This window comes from Solea senegalensis, unplaced genomic scaffold (genome assembly GCF_019176455.1).
Source record: "Solea senegalensis isolate Sse05_10M unplaced genomic scaffold, IFAPA_SoseM_1 scf7180000017419, whole genome shotgun sequence".
Taxonomy (NCBI): domain Eukaryota; kingdom Metazoa; phylum Chordata; class Actinopteri; order Pleuronectiformes; family Soleidae; genus Solea; species Solea senegalensis.
This window is the reverse complement of record NW_025322394.1, coordinates 537-12414: the sequence shown is the minus strand read 5'-3', so window position 1 is coordinate 12414 and position 11878 is coordinate 537. Positions and strand designations below refer to the sequence as shown.

At 42.1% G+C, this 11878-nt stretch overlaps 2 long non-coding RNA genes across 2 annotated transcripts; one reads left to right on the top strand and one right to left on the bottom strand.

The window, feature by feature from the left end:
* Positions 1–638: 638 nt before the first annotated feature.
* On the top strand, positions 639–1355 carry LOC122764456. Its single transcript, XR_006359696.1, has 2 exons — positions 639–774; positions 1032–1355. It is a non-coding gene; the product is annotated as an uncharacterized LOC122764456 (long non-coding RNA).
* Positions 1356–1431: 76 nt separating this feature from the next.
* LOC122764455 lies at positions 1432–4471 on the bottom strand. Its single transcript, XR_006359695.1, has 4 exons — positions 3326–4471; positions 2944–3099; positions 2331–2499; positions 1432–2184 (listed from the first exon to the last, which is right to left on the bottom strand). It is a non-coding gene; the product is annotated as an uncharacterized LOC122764455 (long non-coding RNA).
* Between the last annotated feature and the right edge of the window lie 7407 nt (positions 4472–11878).

Here is an 11878-nt window from a genome sequence, read left to right as displayed (position 1 = left end):
TCTCTACCTGTGGGAGAAGAGGAGCCTGCGCTTGGTGAAGCAGTATCTGTGACTGATGGGATACTACCTACCTGTGTTCCTGAAATTCTACCTGTTGAAGGATCACTACTTCCTGACCAAGCAGAGACATCACCCAGCCAAAGTGAGCAATTGCTCAGTCCATCTCCGATATCAGTTACAGCTCCAAACTTACCTGATCCAGTCGATGAATCGATTCCTGTCGCCAGACGTTCTACTCGGCAGCGTCAACCTCCTAATCGCCTTGAGTATGTGGCATTAGGTAATCCGCTTATGACGGTCGTGCAGACACTTTTTCATGGGTTGGTTAATGCTTATAGCGACGCATTTAGTACCGCAGCAGTAAAATCTTGTGTTTACGATGTTTAGCATGCATCAGGAGTTGCATGGTCTAAAGGGGGGAGGGTGTAACCCGGGTGAAAAACCCCATTGTCATTATTATTCCCTTTTTTTTGTGAAGCGTTAAATGATGCCGTGTGTCATTACGTCGTGCCGTTACGTCATTTCGTCGCGTCGTTACGTCATCACATTGCGCCGTAACATAACTCCGTTGGGGCTCGCTGCCGGCAGCAGTGAGAGGAGCACGCCGGGAAAAATGTTTGCAGGAGGTACGTTGTAGTACGCCGCGGAATATCGTAATTTAAACACTCTGGAACTAAATGCATTACAGTAACCTAATGTTGAAACATAGGAGCCGACTACCGGAGCCGCTGATCATACGATTCGGAGACCTAGTCTAAATGAATCATGGAATTGGTGAGTTGCGCTAACGCTACATATTACTTGATGCGGTAAATGCCTGTTTCTTTGAATATGTCCTACCACAGAAAATATTAAGCATGCTAAGGTTGTTGGTGATACTGAAATGATTGATAAATATTGTAATATAACAAATATTGTTATTTATTTATAGTGATTTAATTATATTGTACAATATTGTGATTGATATACTGATATGTATTGGGATTATTGTGTGATTATGAGATACTTAATAGGTCCTGTTTTCCATACAGGCCAGGTGATGGCGAGAAGTATAAGAGTATAGTCAAGTTTGAAGATCCTTGGAAACCTCCACTGCTTTGGTCGGGCTGGTAGGAGGCTCCTTGGCACAGGCGCTCCTCTCTCTCTCTGCCCTTACACTCAATTAACATTCCACACCTACATTACACACATTCACCCATTAATACAGACTGTTCCCTAAAACTTATTTATTGTCAATTTGTATATATATATGATCGGAACTGTACATATTGTATTGTTGTATATGAATGGCCATTTGTATTTTGTTAAATAATTCTGGTAATGGTTCACAATTATATGGTGTCACCAAACTTAAACTGCGTTCTGTGTCTTCCTCTCCACTCCTAGAGTCAGACCTGTTCTTCTGAATTCAGCCCAAACCTTAGACTTTCGAAGCTATAACGCATCTAAATAATAGCTATCTGTTAAACTAATTGTACCTTATTAGGGTAGTGTACATGTTACATTTATATTTAGTGCTTTCTGACTAAAAAAAAACAATCAAATCAAAGCTGGTTACAAAGCTATATGCAGAAAGTGGTCCTGGCAACTGAGTGCAAAGAAAAATGTTTGAGAACAAACTGAAAATACTGCATTGTGCATACTTATATCTCAAGTGTCAAAGTAGTTTCCTTTTGAAAAGAACACTTTTTTTTAACCCTACCTTTGTTTCAAACCATTTTAATGTGTAACCCCAAAATAGAAACAGTCAGAAGTATTAAAACAAAAACACAGCTTCCGATTTTAGTAAATTCTCTAATGGCTTCAAATACCTTCCCATAAGAGTAACCCTATCTGTAGTTTACTCTATTGAGGATGACTAACGTGCAAGTAGAGTTTTCAGTGTTTGATTTTTTTTTGAGAGTCCGTTTCCATCAAGAAGATCATCATGGAGATGATCTTCTGGAAAGCTTCAAATGTGTATCTCAGTTCTGGCGGGTAGCTGAGGTCAAGAGCATAAACAAGCGCGAACAACATCACCACAGCAAGTGGTATGTTTCCCAACTCATGCAGAACTTCCACACCCTCCAGAACAATACCTACATCTTCCGGTCCAACATCTGGCTCCTCGCCTTCCTTGCGAATGACAAAGATTCCAAATGTAGTCTCCGTGATTGCAGCTTCAATGCTTTGACCATCCGTGTTCTTCACAGAAATAAGGGGGAAATATAGGATATATATGTAAAGATATGTTGTCCCATTTTACACACACACAGAGTAAAACAGCTATCATTTATCAAATTTATATTAATTAATATGTAGGACTGGTGAATAAAAACTAAATTACATACCATGTATTCTTTCACAAGGTTCTTGGGCTCTTCATTCAGGTACACACACAGGGCTTTGATGATGCACTCTCTTCTGACATCAATGGCATCAGTCTGAGTATTTAGGACATACTCACTTCTACAACTGACTCGGAGAACCCGTACAAGATTTCCAATGTGCCTGGACTGTCTGTTTAAGCACAAATGGCAAATAAAAACCTTGAAAAAAGATAACCTATTAATCAACAGGTAGAGAAGATTTCACAAACAAAACATTGAATTAAACTTTCTTTCAAATGTAACGATCTTTATTGACCATTGTTTATGATATATGAAGTCACAATATCCATGGGGCAGTGGTTGTATGTTCAATCATAGAAATCATTAATCATAGAAATGTCAAATGAAAGCATGTGGTCCCAGGAAACAGTAACTACCATTGCAACATCAGTGGACATCGGCACATCTGCCTAAGGTTCATATTTATCAGATCCTTCTTCAAAAAAGTGCATTACCCACATCTAGTTTTATTTCTCTCCAACCCTCTGACAGTTCCTCTTTAATGTCATGCATTAAGTTTGAAATATTAAAGCTGTACAGGTTTGACAGTTTCACATTTTTTCTATTATCATACCTGGGTGATGGGTAACATGATGCTCCTAATTTTTCATCCTTGAACGCCACCTTTCTTGCCAGACACCCTCATCAACTTCGAAGAGTGAGCATCCAGCTTGGAGAAGAACTTGGACAGCAAACTGACGGTTGTAATCCTCTTGAATTCAGCAGTTAGCTTAAACGGAAAAAAAGGGCACACAAAAGCAAATTTGACTATCATAGCATTGAAATGAGCTACTAGTTCAACAATTGTCATCTATCACCAAATCCTGAATCAGCTCACGAGTTACTTCAAAGGCTTGCCCACATTTTGTTGGCTGATATAAATCACACTGTACATATTAAATGAAGACAACATATTTCAATTAAAGTGAATGAGCACTGTGCTATTATTCACCTACCTCACGTACACAGAAGAGAGCTGGCCATCTGGTTTTGTAATCCGCAATTAAGGGTGCATCACGAATAACTTCTTGCCTTCTGTGTGCAAAGGTCTTCTCCATCATTGCTGCCAGTGTGTCCTCATTGTTCCTTTTCCTTACGTCTAAAAGCAGGTTCTCTCTTATCTTTTCAAGTGTCTCTGCAGATTCACCAGATGGGTAGGTGGGGCAGTAATTTACTTGGGCTCTTCTGGGCTTCTTTACACCATAAGCAGGAGTGCATTTGTCTACAGGTTTATTTGTCAGGGAATTCAGTTCCACCTCTGGACATCCAAGCCGCTTGAGCTTCCTCCTGTAGTTGGCAAGTTTGTACTTTAAGCTCACCTTCCAGCCACCATATCCAGTGGCAGAGCCTGGCTCTTTCAAACATGGATGTGATGACACAAGGGCTTCGGCAACCTCTTCAACCTCATTGTCTGAGGGGTACACTTTGTATTTAACAATTTCTTCAGCTAAACTGTCAAGAATGGCAGTTTTAAGTCTCATGTCTGGATTCAATAAAGTTCCGCTCTCTTTGAATGCAGTATTGGCTCTGTCCAGCTGCAGCTCACAATCATATGGGAATCGAGGAAGAAAAAAAACAACAGGCCATCCAGAGGATCTTGAAGGGATGGACTCAGGTGAAGACAAAATATCTGTAAATATCACACAAGCTACCAGATGAAAGTGATGACTCATTACCAGACCCTGATGTGGCAGGAGTGGAGTAGGGTGGAGGGGGTGAACCACCAGGCAGGACAGAGGCAGCTGAATCAAAGACAAGTTTTAAGGTACTTTTGTCCTGGATCTCTGACATTGAAGTCAAGTTGGTAAATTCACTGCCAAACTCCGTATCCATAAATTGCAGCCTGAAGTGCTCCTCTACCCCTCTTTATGTTCTGAACAAGTTCACCAACAGTCTCTGGAAGCCCATCTTGCAGGGTCAGTCTCTGGGAATCGTTTATCCCCGAGGATGATTCTGAGTTTCACTGTAGCCATTTCACAATAATCTGGGAATAAAAACAAACACACGTATAAAAATCTATTTGTACAAGTGTACATATTATCTAAGGTTGAGAGACTTATTTTCATTGGTTATCCTAAAATATAATATCTAGATTCATCATTATACATGTAATTTCTGGAAAAAAAAACAAAAAAAAAACTGTTCTCAAAAGCCCAAAGCAATAATTGTAAAGCTGTCTGTTACAAAACTTATTTCAGACAGAAAGCTACGAGTTACATGATACATAATATAGCTACCTAGTTTATGATATTGCCAATTTAATGCTGCATTTATTGTCATTTTTGCATTCAATTATTTTTCACCAGTTCATCTATTTTCAGGCTAGTTTAAGCATTGTTTTGATAAATCTATAACTCATAAGCACACCTATTTTTTTTTTAATTCCAAGAGAGCAGTGACAGTCCAAATAACATAACATGTCTTTTTAATGTCACCATTCTGAGACCCCCTACAAAGTAGTCTACCAGAGGGTAGTCATCTGCTAGGTCACTAAGCTCAATCAGATCTATGTCTTTGGTTGGACATGGCATGAGCTCAAAGGCTCTGTGATGCTCACTATACCACCCACTAAGTCTCTTAACCATAAAAAACAGTCTCTCCTGAATAACAAAAATGTGAACAATCTGTCCAAAATCAGGAAGTCCACTTGTAGACCCATGAGCTATAATCATGCCCTTTTTGAAACTTACACCTTTGGTTGACATAGACCTAGTTAAATGCACCTCTCTTGTACCAGGAAATTTTTGCTTAATATTCTCAACAATTTCGTCTTTTAATACATCGACAGAAACTGTTGAGACACTTGTCATCTCAAGAACAGGCCTTTCAAAACTCGATGCTCTCATGTGATATGAAATCATGAACTGATGCTTAAAAGCTAGTGAGAGGGGCACATTTTTGAAGCAGTTGGAGTGTCGAATGACATGCTTAAAAAAACTGTGCTTAGCCTCGAATCACATTGTCCAGAGACCAACGACAGGACCAAACTTCCTGATGAGTGTAGGATAGTGCTCTAAGTAATGGTGTTTGGGTAGAAGCTGCACATTAGGAAAGAGTTCTTGGTATCTTTTACGGTGCTCTGAAAAAGATACCAAGAACTCTTGGGACAGCTAGTTTTGTAGATGAGTCTGCGTGTGTCGTCAACGTTGTCGTATGCTAACTCGTGAGTTTAGTTAGCTGTGTGCATGGTGAAAGTCGGATATTAATCCACTCTAATAAAACGCCCAGTAACAAAAAAAAAATCATCCGAAATGCAAAAGAGGACAATAACCAACTGTCGATAACATTTCTGCAGCCATATTGTTTTCTGTTCAATGGATGGTAAAGGTGATGTGATGTTGTATCTCAAAATGGCGGTTCCTCTTTACCTGCCAGGTCAAAGGCCATGCCACCTTTCACCATGGCCTTCAGAGAGGGGAACTACTAATTAGAAATGTGCACATTACTGCCACCTACTGCTCTGGAGTTGTAAGCAGAATTGGTTTGCAATCTTAACCCATTAGAATTAGGTTGTTTTAACATAAATTATTCTAGTAAATTTTTAATTGTTGCATTTAATGGTAAAACTGCATGTTTTAAAACTGTTCAACTACAAAAAATGATTTTATATAATAGAAGTTACATGTTAGACTTAGGATAAGGTAACAGACACCCAGTTTGCATTTTTTGAGTGTTGTTTTTAGTTTAGTGTGTTTCCGCGTTTTCACGGCAGGGATAGCGTCTGCTGAGACGCTGGTTCCCCGGCCACGGTGCGTGTTGCGCCGGCTCCGCGGCTGTTGTGCGTTTCGCACTGCGGTTCCGGTGCTGTGCGCTGCGGCGGCGGTACGTGTCGTGACCGGGGAGCCTGGTGGTTCCGCGGCAGCGGTGCGTGTCGCGCCGGAGTGTCGATATTGACTGTGCGCCACGCCGCGCGGCTTCAGTGAGGACCGACACGCACCTGGCCGGGCGCACCGCACTTCATTGTATCTCAAAAAAAGAAAACAATAGCTGCTGTATTACAACCTTGTGCATTTGAAATTGTATTGTAGCTTGAGCGTGCGCATGAGTTTATTTGTCAATGTGTCCCGTGATTTCATAGCGCTGTCCATGGTGGTGAAATGAGCCTCGGTGTGGAAGCGTCACGGGGTGACCTCATTAAATAATTTCAGATTTTGGCTATGTTTGCACTGAGTGTGTTTACTTAATTTCAACAATGTAGCGATAATGGTCTCCAGTTTTAGCGGTGCGTGTTGAGCCGAGTGGACGTGGACTGTGCACAGCGCAGCGCAGCGCGGCACCGCACTTCCTTGTATCTTAAAAAAAAAGAAAAGAATAGCCGCTGTATTACAACCTTGTGCATTTGAAATTGTATTGTAGCTTGAGCATGCGCATGAGTTTATTTGTCAATGTGTCCCGTGATTTCATAGCGCTGTCCACGGTGATGAAATGAGCCTCGGTGTGGAAGCGTCACGGGATGACCTCATTATATAATTCCAGATTTTGGCTATGTTTGCACTGAGTATGTTTACTTTATTTCAAAAATGTAGCCATAATGGTCTCCAGTTTTAGCGGTGCGTGTTGCGCCCAGTGTCAACGTGGATTGCGCGCAACGCCGCACCACACTTCCTTGTATCTTAAAAAAAACAAAACAATAGCTGCTGTATTACAAGCTTGTGCATTTGAAATTGTATTGTAGCTTGAGCGTGCGCATGAGTTTATTTGTAAATGTGTGCCGTGATTTCATAGCGCTTTCCACGGTGATGAAATGAGCCTCTGTGTGGAAGCGTCACGGGGTGACCTCATTATATAATTCCAGATTTTGGCTATGTTTGCACTGAGTATGTTTACTTAATTTCAACAATGTAGCCATAATGGTCTCCAGTTTTAGCGGTGCGTGTTGCGCCCAGTGTCAACGTGGATTGCGCGCAACGCCGCACCACACTTCCTTGTATCTTAAAAAAAACAAAACAATAGCTGCTGTATTACAACCTTGTGCATTTGAAATTGTATTGTAGCTTGAGCGTGCGCATGAGTTTATTTGTCAATGTGTGCCGTGATTTCATAGCGCTGTCCATGGTGGTGAAATGAGCCTCGGTGTGGAAGCGTCACGGGGTGACCTCATTATACAATTCCAGATTTTGGCAATGTTTGCACTGAGTATGTTTACTTAATTTCAACAATTACCATAATGGTCTCCAGTTTTAGCGGTGCGTGTTGCGCGAGTGTCGACGTGGACTGTGCGCAGCGCAGTGCTGCACCGCACTTCCTTGTATCTTAAAAAAGAAAAGAATAGCCGCTGTGTTACAACCTTGTGCATTTGAAATTGTATTGTAGCTTGAGCGTGCGCATGAGTTTATTTGTCAATGTGTCCCGTGATTTCATAGCGCTGTCCACGGTGATGAAATGAGCCTCGGTGTGGAAGCGTCACGGGGTGACCTCATTATACAATTCCAGATTTTGGCAATGTTTGCACTGAGTATGTTTACTTAATTTCAACAATGTAGCGATAATGGTCTCCAGTTTTAGCGGTGCGTGTTGCGCCCAGTGTCAACGTGGATTGCGCGCAACGCCGCACCACACTTCCTTGTATCTTAAAAAAACAACAACAATAGCTGCTGTATTACAACCTTGTGCATTTGAAATTGTATTGTAGCTTGAGCGTGCGCATGAGTTTATTTGTCAATGTGTGCCGTGATTTCATAGCGCTGTCCACGGTGATGAAATGAGCCTCGGTGTGGAAGCGTCACGGGATGACCTCATTATATAATTCAAGATTTTGGCTATGTTTGCACTGAGTGTGTTTACTTAATTTCAACAATGTAGCCATAATGGTCTCCAGTTTTAGCGGTGCGTGTTGAGCCGAGTGGACGTGGACTGTGCGCAGCGCAGCGCAGCGCCGCACCACACTTCCTTGTATCTTAAAAAAAGAAAACAATAGCTGCTGTATTACAAGCTTGTGCATTTGAAATTGTATTGTAGCTTGAGCATGCGCATGAGTTTATTTGTCAATGTGTCCCGTGATTTCATAGCGCTGTCCATGGTGGTGAAATGAGCCTCGGTGTGGAAGCGTCAGGGCGTGACCTCATTATATAATTCCAGATTTTGGCTATGTTTGCACTGAGTATGTTCACTTAATTTCAACAATGTAGCCATAATGGTCTCCAGTTTTAGCGGTGCTTGTTGCGCGAGTGTTGACGTGGACTGTGCGCAGCGCAACGCCGCACCACACTTCCTTGTATCTTAAAAAAAAGAAAAGAATAGCCGCTGTATTACAACCTTGTGCATTTGAAATTGTATTGTAGCTTGAGCATGCGCATGAGTTTATTTGTCAATGTGTGCCGTGATTTCATAGCGCTGTCCACGGTGGTGAAATGAGCCTCGGTGTGGAAGCGTCACGGGGTGACCTCATTATATAATTCCAGATTTTGGCTATGTTTGCACTGAGTATGTTTCCTTAATTTCAACAATGTAGCGATAATGGTCTCCAGTTTTAGCGGTGCGTGTTGCGCCCAGTGTCAACGTGGATTGCGCGCAATGCCGCACCACACTTCCTTGTATCTTAAAAAAAAGAAAACAATAGCTGCTGTATTACAACCTTGTGCATTTGAAATTGTATTGTAGCTTGAGCGTGCGCATGAGTTTATTTGTCAATGTGTCCCGTGATTTCATAGCGCTGTCCATTGTTGTGAAATGAGCCTCGGTGTGGAAGCGTCACGGGGTGACCTCATTATACAATTCCAGATTTTGGCAATGTTTGCACTGAGTATGTTTACTTAATTTCAACAATTACCATAATGGTCTCCAGTTTTAGCGGTGCGTGTTGAGCCGAGTGGACGTGGACTGTGCGCAGCGCAGCGCCGCACCACACTTCCTTGTATCTTAAAAAAAAGAAAACAATAGCTGCTGTATTACAACCTTGTGCATTTGAAATTGTATTGTAGCTTGAGCGTGCGCATGAGTTTATTTGTCAATGTGTGCCGTGATTTCATAGCGCTGTCCATGGTGGTGAAATGAGCCTCGGTGTGGAAGCGTCACGGGGTGACCTCATTATACAATTCCAGATTTTGGCAATGTTTGCACTGAGTATGTTTACTTAATTTCAACAATTACCATAATGGTCTCCAGTTTTAGCGGTGCGTGTTGCGCGAGTGTCGACGTGGACTGTGCGCAGCGCAGTGCTGCACCGCACTTCCTTTTATCTTAAAAAAGAAAAGAATAGCCGCTGTGTTACAACCTTGTGCATTTGAAATTGTATTGTAGCTTGAGCGTGCGCATGAGTTTATTTGTCAATGTGTCCCGTGATTTCATAGCGCTGTCCATGGTGGTGAAATGAGCCTCGGTGTGGAAGCGTCACGGGGTGACCTCATTATATAATTTCAGATTTTGGCTATGTTTGCACTGAGTATGTTTACTTAATTTCAACAATGTAGCCATAATGGTCTCCAGTTTTAGCGGTGCGTGTTGCGCCCAGTGTCAACGTGGATTGCGCGCAACGCCGCACCACACTTCCTTGTATCTTAAAAAAAACAAAACAATAGCTGCTGTATTACAACCTTGTGCATTTGAAATTGTAATGTAGCTTGAGCGTGCGCATGAGTTTATTTGTCAATGTGTCCCGTGATTTCATAGCGCTGTCCATGGTGAGTGAAAATGTAGATGGTCTCCAGTTTTAGCGGTGTGTTGGAAGACTGTCACGGGGTGTATTACAACCTTGTGCATTTGAAATTGTATTGTAGCTTATATGAATTTGTCAATTGATTTCATGCTGCTGAGCCTCGGTGTTCACGGGGTGACCTCATTATATAACTGCTATGTTTGCACTGAGTGTGTTTACTTCCAATTTCAAAATGTAGCCATAATGGTCTCCAGATTGCGCGCAATGCCGCACCACACTTCCTTGTATCTTAAAAAAAACAAAACAATAGCTGCTGTATTACAACCTTGTGCATTTGAAATTGTATTGTAGCTTGAGCGTGCGCATGAGTTTATTTGTCAATGTGTCCCGTGATTTCATAGCGCTGTCCATTGTTGTGAAATGAGCCTCGGTGTGGAAGCGTCACGGGGTGACCTCATTATACAATTCCAGATTTTGGCAATGTTTGCACTGAGTATGTTTACTTAATTTCAACAATGTAGCGATAATGGTCTCCAGTTTTAGCGGTGCGTGTTTCGCCCGGTGTCAACGTGGATTGCGCGCAACGCCGCACCACACTTCCTTGTATCTTAAAAAAAAAACAACAATAGCTGCTGTATTACAACCTTGTGCATTTGAAATTGTATTGTAGCTTGAGCGTGCGCATGAGTTTATTTGTCAATGTGTCCCGTGATTTCATAGCGCTGTCCACGGTGGTGAAATGAGCCTCGGTGTGGAAGCGTCACGGGGTGACCTCATTATATAATTCCAGATTTTGGCTATGTTTACACTGAGTGTGTTTCCTTAATTTCAACAATTACCATAATGGTCTCCAGTTTTAGCGGTGCGTGTTGCGCGAGTGTCGACGTGGACTGTGCGCAGCGCAGTGCTGCACCGCACTTCCTTGTATCTTAAAAAAAGAAAAGAATAGCTGCTGTATTACAACCTTGTGCATTTGAAATTGTATTGTAGCTTGAGCATGCGCATGAGTTTATTTGTCAATGTGTGCCGTGATTTCATAGCGCTGTCCACGGTGATGAATTGAGCCTCGGTGTCGGCAGCGTCACAGGGTGACCTCATTATATAATTCCAGATTTTGGCTATGTTTGCACTGAGTGTGTTTACTTAATTTCAACAATGTAGCGATAATGGTCTCCAGTTTTAGCGGTGCTTGTTGCGCGAGTGTCGACGTGGATTGCGCGCAATGCCGCACCACACTTCCTTGTATCTTAAAAAAAAGAAAACAATAGCTGCTGTATTACAACCTTGTGCATTTGAAATTGTATTGTAGCTTGAGCGTGCGCATGAGTTTATTTGTCAATGTGTGCCGTGATTTCATAGCGCTGTCCACGGTGATGAAATGAGCCTCGGTGTGGAAGCGTCACGGGATGACCTCATTATATAATTCCAGATTTTGGCTATGTTTGCACTGAGTATGTTTACTTTATTTCAAAAATGTAGCCATAATGGTCTCCAGTTTTAGCGGTGCGTGTTGCGCCCAGTGTCAACGTGGATTGCGCGCAACGCCGCACCACACTTCCTTGTATCTTAAAAAAAAAAAAACAATAGCTGCTGTATTACAAGCTTGTGCATTTGAAATTGTATTGTAGCTTGAGCGTGCGCATGAGTTTATTTGTCAATGTGTCCCGTGCGCAGTGCAGCGCGGCACCGCACTTCCTTGTATCTTAAAAAAAAAGAAAAGAATAGCCGCTGTATTACAACCTTGTGCATTTGAAATTGTATTGTAGCTTGAGCGTGCGCATGAGTTTATTTGTCAATGTGTCCCGTGATTTCATAGCGCTGTCCACGGTGGTGAAATGAGCCTCGGTGTGGAAGCGTCACGGGGTGACCTCATTATATAATTCCAGATTTTGGCTATGTTTGCACTGAGTATGTT